We start from the raw sequence: 17,997 nt of genomic DNA, 5'->3' as shown, positions 1-17,997 counted from the left end.
TCGATGTGCTCTATGATCCGAGGGTTGTGCATCCTAACTACCTTGGTTGTGAGCGTCTAAGGACTATGTCCAAAGATGAGATGATTTTTGCTTTCTGTGAGCATCCTTCTGATTGGGGTGAGCGCCAGTTTACGTCATGTTGACCTTTTGCTAAAGGTCCTTGTTTCTTGAACATGGTAATGACTTTTGTCCTACATCCTCTCTCTCTCACTACAACTCTATCACAGAGCCTCGTGCTCGTTTTCTATTGTCTCTTATTGAGGATCTTACCATTAACTTTCCTTCACATTTCATCTTTTCCATCTTAGATGTGTATAAGGATACGGCTACCTATGATAAGCTCATCTTTCCTTCCGCTATCACGAGGATTTTACGCCATTTTTCTATCCCTTTTCCTGTCTTTGACCCTTTTTCTGTCATGGTTGCCATAGATGCCACTACTGTAAAATGTAGTGAGGCACAGTTTCGATTGCGTCAAATAGGTTCGGCAGCTCCTTCTTCCCGTTCCGCTCCATCCAGATCTGCTCGTGCCTCATCCGCTCCCTCTTCCTCTTCGAGCGATGTGTCACTAGGAGATATCATGGCACAGCTTCAGTGCATGGATGCTCGCCTGGATACGCTCTCTACAGAGTTGTATCAGGTGAATGTTCGTGTTGGTCGCATTGCTAGGCGACAGGCGACCATGGGTGGTTTTGCTCCCGAGGTTTCTCCTCCACCACCTCCTATGGCTTCCAAGTCTGGGGATGATGATGGTGATGACGATGATGCTTCAGATGTGATGATGATGGAGATGCTAGCTCTATTGATAAGATGTCTACTTGACACTCTACCCTTTGTCACTCATGACAAAAAGGGGGAGTAGTTTTGGGTTATGAAAATAGTCATACTTCGGGGGAGAGCTTGTATAGAGACATTTTGATAGGGGGAGTATTGAGTGCTGAGGGATGTAGTGAGGATTACTTGTATCTTTTTCTTTTCTCTACTTTAGATACATTTTCTTCTTGTACCTAGGTCTGGTGACCATTATTACATACATTGTGCTCATTTTTGTTATATATATATATATATGATGTTGTATGTTTCTTTCACCTATCTCTACATGTGTTGTTTCTTTTCTTTCTTTATACACATGTTTCTTTATATGTATGCAATCTATTATTTCTGTTTCACACTAAGATGCCTTGATGAGTTTTGTTTAAAGTGTTTCAGAAATACAGGTTGTCAAAGTCTACTTGTCATAAACTCTCTTCTTGCAAAATTTTTCAAGAGTTTGTGTTAGGATAGATTTTATTGTATTCCATAAGTGAATATGAGTTGAGTGATTTATGACTTCTATCATATGTTCATTTGTTGGTTGTGGTTTTGTCACGGATTGCCAAAGGGGGAGATTGTTAGGACATATGTGTTTCACTTGTTTAGAACATATGTCATTCATTATTTATGTAATTGGCTAATCCTTTGTCAAAACGCACTTGACTTGTAATTGAGTAGATTTAGGATGAGGTTCATACTTCAAGAAACAAGGTTTCAAGATCAAGTGTTAAAGCCATGCAAGTCTGTCCAAGAAACAAGTTGAGAAGTGCTCTTCATTAAAGCTCGACAGCTGCATCTATCGAGCTTTAAGAAGCTGTTCTAGCCCCAAGGCTCGACAGCTGCTCGACAACACCTCGACACCTGCAGCTATCGAGATTTAAGAAAAACAGATTTCTAGTTCTGTTTTAATTCTAATCCGTGGATGTGTCTTTGAGTCTTCTTTTCTCCTAACCCTAGACATATAAAAAAGGATTATTCTAAGGGCCGTCGAAGTGTGGCAAGTTGCACAAGCATTGAGAAATCCTTGTTCATGCAAATTGTAACTTGAGATAAAGTTCTTGCCCTAGTTCATCTCTTTTGTGAAGAAGTTGTTGTGTCTTTGCACCGTAGGGTTTTGTAACCGAGCATCTTCTTGATCTTCATCGTGTGGATGAATTGAAGAACTTTGCAGCCAACAATCTTCTCTAGTTGGTGATTGAAGTCGCGTACTGGGATCCACGCATTTGGTTAGTCACGTACTTGGGAACCGTGCATTGAAAGGAGAAACTGTTACTACAGAACAAGTCCAATTAAGTATTGGGGTAAGGGTTCAACTGTAGGTTGGTAAGGTACTTGGGATTCCTTTACTTGTAACCGCTTGTTGTGATAATAGTGGAGTTTCAGGAGTGATGACCTTAAATTCACCCGGTGGGGTTTTTGCCGTGTAGGTTTTCCCCATTCGTAAAAAAATCACCGTGTCTTTTATTTTTCACTGCATAATTAGTTTAATTGGTGATTTGTTTGTGCTACCATGCATTTGCATGTTAATTTGATTAATTAATAAACTTGGCTAATTAATCAATCAATCCATCACAAGGGGTCAATACGTTTTTGGCCTATCATTTTGTTTTGCTTCTACCTTATTTTTCCGTTAATTAGGGTTTCTAGGTAAGGATCTGTGTACGCATGATCTAGCCTGTGCACGCAGACTGAACTCATGCCTATGCAGACCTGTTTTATTCTACTTTCATATGTTTATTTGTGCAGCCTCCTTTTCACATGTTTTCAAGCCCTATAACTGTCTGTTTACCCTTTTAACATGTTTGTTTGTTATCACATGTTTAGATTAGGGTTTAGGTTTGGGTTTTCTTAGTTTTAATGCCATACCATTATCCACATGCTCATGCATTGATGCCATAGGTGTTGTCTTGCATTAATGCCATTAGCAATATTCATGCATTTTTGTTAGGTTTTTGAGATGTATGATTAGGGTTTATAGTGTTTTAGCATTCGTTTTTGATATCTTTTGTCTGATGATATGCTTGCTGCCATGTTTAAATTGCTGTTAGGTTTTAGACGAATGTTAGGGTTTTCTTTTATGTGTTTGGCTTCCTTTTATTTGGGGATAGATAAGTATATGTTTAGGTATGAATGATGTTACTTTTTAGATGCATTGTAGCGTATGTGTGAGTTTAGAATGCAAGTATTTAAATGGTTTTTAATAGGGTTAAGACATAAGATACAATCATGTGAGGCCAACCTTAGGGTTGGGCGATCTTGGGTGCCTAACACCTTCCCAAGAGTATACCTAAACTCCAAACCCAAACTTTGGTAGTGTGACTAACGGTCCTTCCTTGAAATGACACTATATTCATGGATCCTAGACCATATAACTAGGTGGCGACTCCATTCTATTTCCCTTGCGCCCACACCATCTTGTACAAAGAATGAAAATTTCCCCCACCATAAGTTTTCGAACATATTTTCTCTCCGCTCATTCATGCTAAATTAAACCTACACAAATTTTAATTTGGATTAAACAATTTTCCTCATGGGTAGTTTACTGATGGGTAGTTTAACCAATTTCATCCTAATCTCTAAGTACAAAAATTCTTTTCCCCGCTCCAAGGATGAATAAATTTTTGCCCAAATCAAAAAAGAAAATGAAGGACATGAACATACAATGACCAAACATAATCAACATCTATTTACAAATAATATCAATAAAGAAGCCCCACAGATAGAGAAAGATACTATTTCTAAATGCCCGGAGTTTAGTACAATTATGTACCTAACCGACAGTGGGCCTCCCCCATAGCAGAGTGGATCAATGATCTGACTGCCACCTCTAATTTGTAGCATCCTTGGGTTCAGGATCTACGTCTGAAAATGGCTGCATATCTGACACGCATGCAATCATGTTATTAAACCATTGACCACAGGTAAATATTAACAAAATGACACTTAACTACCACAAAATGACACACATGCAATCATGATAATAAACCTTAAGCTTAAAGTTTAAATTTTTGGAACAAATGGTTGTTTATCTCACATCAAAAAAACTGTTAGGGACATATTTGATGTAATTGGCTAATACTTTGAAAAAACACACTTTACTTGTTATTGGGTAGATCTAGGATGATTTAAGACTTCAAGAAACATGTTGTTCAAGTCATGTGTTAAAGCAATGCAAGTCTATCGAAGAAACAAATGAAGAAGTGTTGTTCCTGAAAGCTCAACAGATGCCTCATCAAAAGCCTGTCTATCGAGATTTAATGTTGAAACTCGACAGCAGCTCGACACAAGCTGTATCTGTCGAGAATTACAAAATCAGAATTTTCAGATTTGATTACACGCATATCCTTGAGTATTTGTGTAGAGTTTCTTTTCTCACAACCCTAGACATATATAAGGATACTTTTAAGAGCCGTCTTAGGGTCTTTTAGGAATCCATACACGCATATTGTGACCGGACACAGAAATTGCTCTAGTTCATCATTCTCTCTGTAGAAACTACTGTGTCTTTGCGCCAAGGATTTCGTGACCAAGGAGCTACTCGATCTTCATGTTGATGAATTGAAGAACTTTGCAACCAACATCTTCCTCAAGTTGGTGTGTTAGTCATGTACCGGGATCCGTGCATCATTGGTTAGTCACGTACTAGGATTTGTGCATTGAAAGGAGAGATTACCACTACAATACAAGTCCAATTGGGTATTGGGGTAAGTGTTCAACTGTAGATTGGTATTAGGTAATGGGATTCCTTTTACTTGTAACCGCTTGTTTTGATAATAGTGGATTCTCGAGAGTGGTGACCTTAAATTCACCTGGTGGGGTTTTACCTTGAAGGTTTTCCCCATTCGTAAACAAATCACCGTGTCAAATTTATTTTCCGCTGCATTTAGTTTAATTGGTGATTTTTTTGTGCTACCACACTATTACATGTTAAATTGACTTAATTTATTAACTTGGATAATTAATCAATTAATTTGCCAAAGAGATCAATACGTTTTTGGCCTATCAAGTGGTATTAGAGTGGGTACACTCTGATTAGGGTTAATCTTTGTTGTGTGATCCATTGACCCCTGTTTGTCATGGATAGAGGACAATCTCTTATTATACCTCCTTTATTTGATGGCCTATGCATATTGGAAAGTAAGCAAAAGAGCTTTCTTGCAGTCTTTAAATGAAAAGGTGTGGCAAGCTGTGGAGATTGGCTGAATTAAGCCAAAGGAAGTGCCAGCTAATTGGGATGATTCCAAGATCAAAGCAACAAACTTCAACAACCATTCTTGAACCCAAGGTTGTAAGAAAGGTGCTAAGGTCTCTGCCTGAGAGATTTCATGCCAAGATCACTACCATTGAATAATTAAAGAATATTGATTCTATTCCTTTAATGAAGTTGGTCAGCAACTTGAAAACCTATGAATTGGGTTTGACTAGCCTCCAAAAGGAAAGTAAAAGCAAGAGCATGGCACTGAAGGCCAAGCGTAATGAGACAGAGTCTTCAGATGACGAAGATTCTAAGATGAAGTTCTACATCACAAGACAATTCAAGAAGTTCATGAAGAATGCCAATGTGAAGGGTTTTGACAAGAACCACAAGTAATCCAGTTCTTCTCAATTTAAAAGTCAAGACAGAGGGAAGAAGGATGCTAAGGATGGTGGTCTGTACACCATTCCCTCCAAACCAAAGTGCTTCGGATGTCAAGATTTTAGACACGTGAAACAAGAATGTCTAACATATCTCAAGTCGACTAGGAAAAGCAAGGCTCTTGCTGCTACCTTGAGTGACACTGAACCTGATACTAAGTCAGATGACTGTGATGACACGAGAATCTTGAATGCTTTCACTACCACAGTAGGTCCTACTGAGGGGATCGTAGAAGAAGTGGATGAAGAAAAGGAATTCGTGGAATCCAAGTTCGAGAAGATGGATGATCAGGATGACATCCATACAGCCTATGCAAAGTTATAAAAGGTATCTGAAAAGCATGAGAAATTGTATAGGTTGTCCGCTAAGAAGCTTAGTGAAGTGGAGCTAAAACGAGAGGAGCTCTCTACCAAGGTTGATGAAGCCAACCAAGTCATTGGAGCACTGCTCAATTTCTTGGCTGAAAGAACCAAGAAGCTTGAAGTAGAGTTGTTCCAAGTTCAAGCTCAATTGGAGAGGACTTCCAGTGCAAAGCTGGATGAAATGCTAAACCTCCAAAAATCAGCTTTCGACAAAACTGGCTTGGGTTATGAACTTTCAACCTCTTCTAATAGAATTGTTTTTGTCTCACCTGCTAATAATGTTAATTCTGAGAACAATGAATCTAAAACTGATATAGCTAGTGAGAACATAGACAAGGGTAAATCTATTCTAGGAGCACCCCCTAAGATAGAGAAGAAAGAGACTAGAAAACCTAGGTCTAAGAAAGACAATAAGGCTAAAAATAAGAAGTCTCAACCTAAGAAGCCGCATTTCTATCATAACTATGGAGCCTCAGGGCATTATCGTCCAAATTGCTACAAGTAGTTAGCCACTCAACAAAGCAATAGTATGCTCTCGTCCGGAAACTAGAGTCAGTTTCCATCCTTTCTGGCCCCTCTTAGAGATCTTCTTAAGACCCTCATGTTCCTTTCGAACTTGAATGGTTTCAATTCTTCCCCCTCACAACCGGATCAAAGGTTCGCTCAAAGGAAAGGTTCTTCCAAGGTGTGGAAGGAAAAAGGCTCAAAGTGATTTTGTCACTTTTTCTCTCTCTCCCCATTATGGTTATGCATTACTTGTTTATTTTACTTTCCTACTTTTGAGTCAGTCTAGTTTTATACTTTTTTTGTTTAACATTTTTTTGTTTTTTTTTTTTTTCAATTTTGCTTTATTTTGTTTTTCATAAAAAAAAATTGAAAAATCAGAAAAATACAAAAACAATGTGCGTGTGTATTTTGGTACTTGTGTACTTTGAATGGCCATTGAAACAAAGTTTTCTAAATTTTGTACCTCTTGTAGCTTAGATGAGCACTTTATTGCACAACTAAGCACATGAGTTTTGTGGCTCATGTTTGTGATGAGTACGATTAAGTAATCTCTTATACTTAACACTCATATCACTCTTTTTGACTAGAAGAACTACAAAATTCTAAGAGAAAGGCATAAATAACCATCTCACCACTAAAGCCCACCAATCATGTATAACATCTGTGTGCTTTGGAATAGCAAAATTGTGATGTTTTTGGCTTACATAATTGGGTATTTCTTCTCTCTCTATATATGCCCATGCATGATATGTTCAAAAAGAAAATATGAAAAGAAAAGCAAAAAGAATCAAAATGCTTTTAAAAAATGGTTGCAAGCATGTTTGTAGGAGATGTGGGAGTTCTAGGATGTACCTTGAAGGTGATAGTCCCCATCAAGCAGTTATGATTGTGTGTGAGTGTATTTGATTTTCTCATATCTCAAATTGTCATAATATGAGATACTTATGCACTATTTCTATGTTTTCACACACAACACACAAATTCTTTGCTATTTTTTATACATGTGCAAGTATAATGTGATTTGGCCATCACAAGGAATACATGTGTTAATATATGCTCACTAAACTATCTTAACTTGTTTTTTGAAATATAAAACTAGTTAGACTTGCTAAGTGTGTGTGTGTGTGTGTGTGTGTGTGTGTGTGTGTTTCTGGATCTCTAAATGCTTTGCTTATATGTTGAAAGATGTTTTGAGAGCTTATTATGTTGGTTGGATCTCTGTTTGAGTTGCTTGCATGTTGCATTCATCTTCATGTGTTTTTCCTTTCTTTGAAAAACTCTCTTTCTTCAAGCTCGACAGCTTCTCAACATATCCTCAACAGATTTTCTTCTATCGAGCTTTCTTTCTTCAGCCTCGATAGAATCTCGACAGATCTTCGATCCATCGAGATTTTTGGGGTTCTTCTTAAGGCAATCTCAACAGCATCTCGATAGCTTCTTCGATCCATTGAGAAACTTTCTAATTGGTCAATAAATACTCGACAGCTTCTCGATCCATGGAGGTATTTTTGCCGTCGACAGATTCATTTCTGTCAAAATTTAGTGCTCGACAGATATTTCAATCCATCGAGTTGCATTTTCTATTTAAAGGATGAGTGTGAATCAGATTTCATTTCTCACTTCTCTCTCTCGATAGAAAATCCTTTTCCCTCCCTCCAAACACACTTTTCTCACTCAAATCCCTCTACCCATCTCATTTTCGACCTATTCCAAGCTTGAATCACTTGGTAAGTCTTTTGTATCTCCCTTTTTCATGCATTTCATGCATTTAGACCTAGGTTTTTTGGGTTTTTCAAAAATTTTGGGGTTTTTGAGTTTTTCTCAACAATTTTTGGGTTAGGTATTATGAAATTGATGTTATATGATTGCATTCTCATTGCATTATAACCATGTTTCATGCATTTTAGATGTGTGTTTGATTAAATGTGGGCTGTGTGTTGGTAGGTTTGGATTGGGTTTCGCCCAGATGCACTTAAATTTTGCACGTCACATGTTCATGCATATGTATCTTTTCTTTCCTTTCTATTTCTGATTTGTGATGTGTTTCCCTCTCTCTCTCTCTCTCTCTCTCTCTCTCTCTAACAGATAGACGGCGTCATGGCACCAAAACACAAATCTACTCCGACTCAAAACCTCTTCAAGCTTCTAGGACTTCTTCTTCCGATCCTCCCTTTCACGTTCGGTTCCATGATGAGAAGGCCTGAAAGGACTTCTTGGAGAACTTTCAGCGACGTGGCGTTCATCCGAAACACCAAGTCATTCTATCGGACTTTTCTGACACTCCTCTCCCCGCCGTCATTCAGACCCGGGGTTGGGCTTCTCTTTGTGAGAGTCCACTAAAGTGTCTTGTCATGATTATGTAGGAGTTTTACTCCAATATACACGGCATCAATACCTCTATGCCTCAGTTTACTACGTTCATTCGAGGTATACGTATCGTAGTTACCGTGAATCTTATATCCAAGGTACTACATATACCTAGGGTAGCACATCTTGACTACCCTGGCTGTGAGTGTCTTAGGATTGGGTCCAGAGACGAGCTTCTGTCTAACTTTTGTGAGAAACCTTCCGCATGGGGTGGTAAGCTAAACACCCCCATGCTCGGGCTTTGCAAAAGGTCCGAGGTTCCTTAACATGGTGATGAAATTTATTCTTACTCCTTTGTCTCACTACAACTCTATCACAAAGCCTTGTGCTCATTTTCTTTTAACTCTTCTTGAGGACCTCTCTATAGACTTCCCCTTTCACTTCATCACTTCTATCCTTGATGTTTATCTGGGTACGGCGACCTGTGATAAGCTCATCTTTCCTTCAACTATCACATAGATCCTTCGCCATTTTTCCATTCCCATTCCTGATTCTCCTTACTTCACCACCATGGGTGCCATAGAAGCAGGTTCTGTCGGCGTAGCGAGGCTTAACTTCAACCAAAGCGGCCACATGTGGAGTCTACCAGTCTTGCAACTTCTGCTGTTCCTTCCACCTCAACTCCTTCCTCCTCGATCGGTGATGTGACCCTAGAAGCCATCATGGCGCAGCTTCGGCGCATGGATGCTCACCTTGACACTCTCTCTAATGAGTTGTGTTAGGTGAACACCCGTGTCGATCATATAACACGATGACAGGCTCGTTTTGGTGGTTTCACTGCTTCTCCATCTCCTTCTCTAGAGGCGTCGATAGATAAGGATAGTGATGATGCTGGTGAGGATGCTAGCTTTTCTAGTGATGATGAGATGACGCCCTCTCAGTGACTTGCCCTTTATCATCCATAACAAAAAGGGAAGTAGTTTTGGGATGAGTGTAGTCTTGTACTTAGGGGGAGAGTTAGTGTAGGACATTTTTGTTAAGGGGAGTGTCCATACATTTTTGAGGGATGTAGTGAGGTTCTTATGTATTTCTTTTCTTTCTTTACTTTTACCTCACGTATACTGGTCTTGTGACTATTTATTTATTGACATACATTGTACTTATCTTTTGATTTATTTGATGATGTATGTTTCTTCACCTATCTCTTCATGTGTTGTTTCTTTTCTCTCTTTATCCACATGTTTCTTTATGCATGCAATCTTTTATTTTTGTTTCACACAAGATGCCTTGATGAGTTTGGTTTAACTATTTCGAAAAGACAGGTTGTTAAAGTCTACTATGCCTGAACTTTCTTCTTGCAAAGTTTTTCAAGAGTTTGTGTTAGGGTTAGATTTATTTTGTACTTCAACAAGTGATTATGAGTTTAGTCATTTAAGGCTTCTCTCATGATTCATTTGTTTGTTGTGGTTTTGTCACGTATTGCCAAATGGGGAGATTGTTAGGGACATATTTGATGTAATTGGCTAATCCTTTGACAAAATGCACTTTACTTGTAATTGGGTAGATCTAGGATGTTTTAAGACTTCAAGAAACATGTTGTTCAAGTCAAATGTTAAAGTCATGCAAGTCTGTCCAAAAAACAAGTGAAGAAATGTTGTTTATTAAAGCTCGACAGATGTCTCAACAAAAGCTTATCTATCGAAATTTAATGTTGAAGCTCGACACCAGCTCGACATAAGCTGTATTTTCTCAAGAATTACGAAATCAAAATTTCTAGATCTGATTACACGCATATCCTTGAGTTTTTTTGTAGGGTTTCTTTTCTCACAACTCTAGACATATATAAGGATAATTTTAAGAGCCGTCTTAGGGTCTTTTAGGAATCCATACACGCATATTGTGACCGGAGACAAAAATTGCTCTAGTTCATCATTCTCTCTGTAGAAGCTACTGCGTCTTTGCGCCAAGGGTTTTGTGACCAAGGAGCTTCTTGATCTTCATGTTGATGAACTAAAGAACTTTGCAGCCAACATCTTCCTCAAGTTGGTGTGTTAATCATGTACCGAGATTCGTGCATCATTGGTTAGTCACATACTGGGATTCATGCATTGAAAGGAGAGATTGCCGCTACAATACAAGTCCAATTAGATATTGGGATAAGGGTTCAACTGTAGGTTGGTATTAGGTACTGGGATTCATTTTACTTGTCATCGCTTGTTTTGATAATAGTGGATTCTCAGAAATGGTGACCTTAAATTCACCCAGTGGCGTTTTGCCTCAGGGGTTTTCCCTATTCGTAAACAAATCACCGTATCAAATTTATTTTCCGCTACATTTAGTTTAATTGATGATTTGTTTGTGCTACCACTCTATTGCATGTTAAATTAACTTAATTAATCAACTTCAATAATTAATTAATTAATTTTCCAAATGGTTCAATACGTTTTTGGCCTATCAAAAACTAAAACCACATTCAAAACCCACCAATGGTGTTAGATTACACTGAGATTTGCTCATGATTACTTACAAGTGAGTTTAAGAAAGTGATTGCATTTAAACTAAAGCGCACATGCATCTTTTGTAGCCTCCGGTATCATAATCAAGAAAAGAATGAGTGCAACTAAAGTATTAAGGCTTTTGTTCTTACCCCGAGGTAGAAATTAGAATAGCGCTTTTTATAACATAGTTTGGATGTACTACTATTATAATCTTAAAAGAGAATAAAATTCAAAGGACAAAGACCTAAAGTTACTTGATGTTGGAGAACTAATTGGCACAAAAACTTAAGCTAGTAGGCAGTGGCGGAGCCAGGAATTTAGGTCAGGGGGGGCAAGATTAAAAGACAAGATTGGAAGTAAAAAATTAATCTAAAAAAATTAATCAATATTAATAACAAAATAAGTAAACAACTATATGATAATGTAATTGTCATACAAAATCTAACATAAAATGTAAACTTTAATTTATTTTTTCACACCTAGCTTATTTTACTCAATTGCCCTCGACGATTTTTCATATTTTGAAACCGCTGCATAATTTCTTCACACTCAATAGTCTTGAATATATCTTTCTCAATATATGTGACTAAGCAATCATTCATCCACTGATCTCCTATTCGATTGCGCAATCGATTTTTAATTATGTTCATTGCTGAAAAAGCTCTTTCAACAGTAGCTGTTGCAACTGGTAAGATCAATGCCAAAGTCACTAATGAGTAAACCAATGGATATGAAACATTCTTTTTCATTTCTACCATCTTTTCAGCAAGCTGTCCAATTCCTTTAAGTGATGAAAACTCTTCAGAGGACCGCATGTCATGGATGTATGTCTCAAGTTGGTTATCCAAGAAAGAAACTTGAACTGTTGAAAAATCACTTGGATAAAACTGAGCAAGCCGAATTAATTTCTCCTTGTTGAATGCTGAAAATAAGTTATCTGGGTTCAAACATGCAACACAAAGTAATAATTCAGAATTTTCAAAACGACTATTGAGTTCCTGAAGTTGCATATCTATAACAGTATAAAAAAGCTCCACTTGATAATGATGTGAATTTTTCATGTTTTGAGTTTTTCGTCGTGGCCAAGGTTGATAAAAATCATCCATATCAGGAACATCAATATTATTTTTTGCACAAAATGCAGAAACCTCCTCTAGCAAAGAGTTCCACCCATCATCTCTCATGACTTGTAAACGTTGCTTTGAAATGTCAACCAACTTCATAGCATTCACAATATCTTGATCTTTTCGTTGTAATGCCTGTGACAACTCATTACTTATGCCAAGCACACCTTTCATCAAATGTAAATCAAACACGAATTCAAATGTTTGGAGTAAACCAATTAAGATATTTGCTTCTGCTCTCTGATCAGAATCTAAACCATCTTCTATAATAGTTTCAATCACATCAATTACAGAAGAAAACATGTGAATAATATTAACAAGTGCACCATAATGAGAACTCCAACGTGTATCTCCAGGTCTTTTTAGACTCATTTCTTGATTCAAGCCACGACCAGTTGAAATTTCATTATTTTTTAGTGCTTCTATAACTTCAGCATTACGTTTTTCACGAAGAATATCATGATGTTTGCATGATGCTCCAACAATATTGAATACCTTTGCAACCAAGTTAAAAAAGGTTGCAATCTGGATGTGATTTTTTGCTACTGCAACTAATGTTAGTTGAAGCTGATGTGCAAAGCAATGGACATAATAGGCAGAAGGATTATCTTTCAAAATAAGAGTTTTTAGTCCATTTAACTCACCTCGCATGTTGCTTGCCCCGTCGTAGCCTTGTCCCCGCAATCTACTAATGCTTAAGCTATGTTTATTAAATACCTCCCCAATTGCACTCTTTAGTGTCACTGCTGATGTATTATTAACATGTGTAATGCCTAAAAAGCGCTCATTCACATGTCCCAGTTTGTCCACATAGCGCAAAGCAATCGCCATTTGTTCTTTAGTAGACATATTACGTGATTCATCAACTATAATAGCAAATAATGAGTCTCCAATATCTTTAATAATAGCATTTATTGTCTCAATGGCTGCAGCATTTGCTATTTCTTTTTGGATATCAGGAGAGGTCATTTGATGATTTTCAGGAGCATTTTCGAGGACTGCCTTATCAATTTCTTCATTGTGATTTGCAAGAAACCATAATAATTCAAGAAAATTTCCTTGATTATTGGAGTCTTTAGATTCATCATGGCCACGAAATGCTAATCCTTGCCGTAGTAGAAAACAAATACAATCCATTGATGCATTCAAACGAGTTCAATATTCCCTTTTCTCGACATCCGATTGCTTGTTTATAACTGTTTGAATACTTTGTCTCTGGTTTAACAAAGCTTCACATTTTCTTTGAGCTATATTATGTGCACTGTTGTGGTCCCCAACGTGATTCTGTAATTTCTCCTTCTTTTTCCAATTTATGAATCCTTCAGTAACAAATGAGTCTCCCCCTCCTTGATCACCAGTATCAGGTCGAAATAGATAACAAAATAGACAATATGCAGCATCTTTCGTAATGCTATCTTCCAACCAACTAGGATAGTCTTTGAACCACACTGGATTAAATCGACGCTTTGTTTTGCCAAATTGACTTTGTGGAAAATCATGATCAATTGGTTGACAAGGTTTATTTTGTAGATAATGCCTTCTAATTTGATCTCTTTCATTAGGATGATAGTTACAAATTTTTATTCTTAAACCAGGATCCGTGGGAAGATTTGCAACATCCACTTCGATACGAGTTCGTTTAGGATTTGATCCGGACTCATTATTATGATCAAGATTCTCCATAATCTCAATTAACTACAAATATATATGTCATATCATTAAAATAAAGAAAAAAAATTACAATCTTTGATTAAGAATAATCAAATGAGGAGATCATTATAAATACAAATAGTTTAAACATATAATTTGAATTATAAATTTATGGTTAAGAATAGTCAAATTAAGAGATCCATCTAAATATAAATAGTTTAAACATATAATTTGATTCTTTAAAAAAATAAATAAATAAATCAAAGCAAAAGTATTAAGAGTATGCATACCTATAAATATTTGAATGTAACTTAAAAACCCAACTTGAATGCTTTTAAAAACTGCACAGCAACTCTGAGATCCAAAGAAAGAAACTGGATTGTAAAGAAATTTTTTCGTTGTGATGGGAGGCGTGCCTTGTTTGCATTATATATACTTTTTTTTTTCAGAGTTCTACTGACTTCTAATCCGGGTAGGTGTAGCAAAGTTGTTATAGAGATCATTAGAATTGTACTACTTCTAGGGGTAGAAGTCTACTACTACTAGGAAAGCAGGAAAGGTTTTATCACTTCTATCAAAAAAAAAAAACTCAATTAAGTCACGTTACTTTTCGTTTCTAGATTTTAAGTCACGTTACTTTTCCTTTCTAGCTTTTAAGTCACGTTACTTTTCCTTTTTAGCTTCTTTTTTTTTTTTTTTTGTAGGGGGGGCAAATATGGTATTTCCTAGTCAAAACAATTGAAATTTCAGGGGGGGCACACCGCCCCCTCGCCCCCCTCCCTCCGCCCCTGCTAGTAGGACATGAGCCAACTGTGTATATAAGGCTTCACACACATTAACACCTATATCATTATGTCCTTTAAAATAATTTGATTCCACATACTCAAAAATACTTATATTTTCTTGCATTTTTATTTTTTCTCTTAACTACCAACTATGATCACAAGCTGTGTTTAGCCTAAACAAAATAGAAATATCTTAAGAGATTACGGCCCTTTGAGACTAACTACAACCCAAGTTTCTTCAAAATAATAAGTTTCTAAATTCCTAGGTGAATTCAAAGGAGATAAGGATAGAAATAAATATCAAATGTCTTCCAATAAACTTTTAAAATAAAAAAAGAACTATAAACTTATTTTTATAAAAAAAAAATTTCCAAAACAAATCTGAATTCTAATATCTTAAAGAGCAAATCACCACCACATGGACTATAATCATTCAAACAGAAAGAATATGCCAACGGGCCTACTTAGCCCCTTCTTGTTGACATGCTCTGCTTCAGAGAAAGAGACAGAGATGCTTAGAGTAAGCACACATGAATTCTGTGGAAGGGAAGTTACCCTGGACTTTGATGATTTTTATGCATCTCTCCTAATAGTTTTTAGTTGTTTTTCTATTGCCAAATTTAGCTACATTTCACAACATTGTTATCTCACTAGTCATTATTGTAGTCAAATTACCAAAGCTAAACCAATATACCCAACACAAGCAGCAATCCTACAATCAAAGGCTATCAAACTACGAGAATGGTCTCACTGAACATTCTAGGACCTTTTGTCTTCCAAATCTGAGATTGCTCCAATCACTGCCTTTTTCATAAATAGTCTCATTGACCAAGAGTCACTTTTTAAAATTAGGTTATCAAAGTTGTACATACAAAGCAAATGCAAATACATTTTTGGACATGATCCTCATCCTTATAATCATTATGATAAGCTAACACAAGGAAATATATGACACTAGAGTATGAAAAAGATACATATTAAACCAGTGAAGTTGAGCACCAAACAGATAAAAGCTAAAACGGAGTTCTTTCTTGGTGTCAGATTACACTGAGATTTGCTCAAGATTATTTAAAAGTGAGTTTAGGAGAGTGATTGCATTTGATCTGGCTCCTAATCATCAGCAAATCTCACAAATGTAAGATTCCAATGAGTTGCTCCATTTATCAACTCAGTGTAATCTAACACCATAGCCTCTTTATGAATAGCTAAACCAAAGCCCGCAAATCTATAGAAAGAATCCTGCTCGAATTGCTCCATTTATCAAATGTTCCATTTTTTCACAAGTAAATCCTCCTTTAAGTTGGATTAAACAACAACTACGATTAAATACAACAACAAGCTTATCTAAAACTGTTAGGATGTGTGCCCTTAAATCTATTGTATGATACTGTGTATGACTTAATGTTATGATTAATAAAGTTGTTTTATTTTTATCTAGAATAATGGTAACATGAATATTTGGACATTATCATATAGTCCATGAGATGCATAGTATGTGATTTATGTGAAAAGTCACAGAAGATATAAATCACAAGTTCTTTCTAAACTCAGAATTATAGTTCATATTCGGTGATTGGGCATTTCATCTGCGAAGACTATAACATATCAACTAAGATGATTTATCTTGATAATGGAAGTGGAGACTTCTAGTTGATATGTTAATAAGTTTTAAGAGTTAAGACATATTGAATTAGACCGCTATGAGATTTATTATTCTCCTAACGACTATCAAATAAATAATAAATCTCACGACTTCTATTTGCATGAACTCTTAATCCTGAGAGAATAATGGACCTGATCATGAAGTGTAAGTTGCTTTGATATATCAGAAGTGAGATCTAAAGTCACAATCAAAACCTCAGTATGTTGGGTAGCCATATTTAGTGTTGATGGAACATAAATTCTCAAGATGGAATTCATAATCTCTTAACGGAGATATAAAATATTCTCTTGAGATAAGTTTAATGGGTTTGGTTATTCATAGTGTTAAGCCTAACCACTTTAGTAAGGAGTTACTAAAGTATATATATATTTATGAAATTGGATTTCATAAATATATGATGAATAACTTAAAGGATTAAATTCATGACTTTGTAATATTATATGAAGAGGTTGCATGTATAATAAAGTCTTGTGACATAATTTATTAATAAGGCCTAGAGTACAATTATATGTATATAGTGGTATTACATATAATTATTGGTAACTTTGGACTTGTCAAGAGTTGACAGAAAAGTCCAAGGCCCATTGGAGCTAGTGTCTTATTGGTCCCTTTTGGTCCCATTCCAAGTCACACACTAAAGCCCAATTGGAAAGGCCCAATAGGCTAGCCCAATTAAATAATCAGTTAGTTATAAAGGGAGAAACATACAGAATTTTTTATAAGAGAAAGAGAGACATCATTGAAATGGTGTGTGTATGTGTGAGTGAAGCCACTCGATTATTCTCCCTTGGAAACTGATTGAGAGACCACACTTCTTGGGCGTAAAGTGGAATTACAGTGAAGATTAAAAGTGTTCCCAAGTACTTCTAATCTTTTGTTTTCAATTTCACCACACCAAGGTACGCTATCTTGTTCTTAAATTTTAAAATTTACATAGTGCATGTAATCAATCATGAATGAAATAGATCCTTATTTGTTGCTTCCGCTGTGTGTTTTGTATGAGATACAAAACTAGTATTTTCCAAAAAAAAACCCACATCAACAACTACGATTAAACACAAAATAAATTACAATTAACAACAAAAACAACAACAACTCACACCCAGATTGAAAACCTAAAAACAATTGAACCCAGATTTTAGAAATTACCTTAATGCAATTCTAATCCTTTAACTCTGATTTGTAAGCTTGATGGTGAGAGTTGCAAATGAAAGTTATATTAGGGTTTGCGTTGTGTTTTAGTCCACTGGTAGAAAGAAGAGAACTTAGAGAGGAGGCGCTTTGGAGAGGTTTTGATGTACTGATTAGACTGAGGGAGATAGAGGAGCTATCAGGCTACTGAACAAACTAAGGGAGAGGAAGTACTTCAGAGACATTACATTCAAAATTTGCTTTTATTCTGCATAGAACTCGATATTCCCATTGCCGAGTTTCAAACTGTCCAGCTGGAATATTTTATTGGGAAAAAGCCATGGTGGCAATCCAATGTGGCAAAAACGTGAAACAAACTCGATCATCGTAAAATCAAGTTACAGTGGAACCCGATTTTAGTACGATCAAGTTTCATGTATAAGCCGACTTTTATATAATCAAGTACTAAAATAGGAACACAAACCTAAATAGCTTCAAAACAAGGACATATTGCTAGATTT

At 36.3% G+C, this 17,997-nt stretch overlaps 1 pseudogene; it reads right to left on the bottom strand.

Annotated features, from left to right (window-relative positions):
- Nucleotides 1–11,558: 11,558 nt before the first annotated feature.
- On the bottom strand, nucleotides 11,559–13,930 carry LOC142628863 (uncharacterized; annotated as a pseudogene).
- Between the last annotated feature and the right edge of the window lie 4,067 nt (nucleotides 13,931–17,997).

This window comes from Castanea sativa, chromosome 3 (assembly GCF_040712315.1).
Source record: "Castanea sativa cultivar Marrone di Chiusa Pesio chromosome 3, ASM4071231v1".
NCBI lineage: Eukaryota > Viridiplantae > Streptophyta > Magnoliopsida > Fagales > Fagaceae > Castanea > Castanea sativa.
This window is presented reverse-complemented; position numbering and strand designations above follow the sequence as displayed.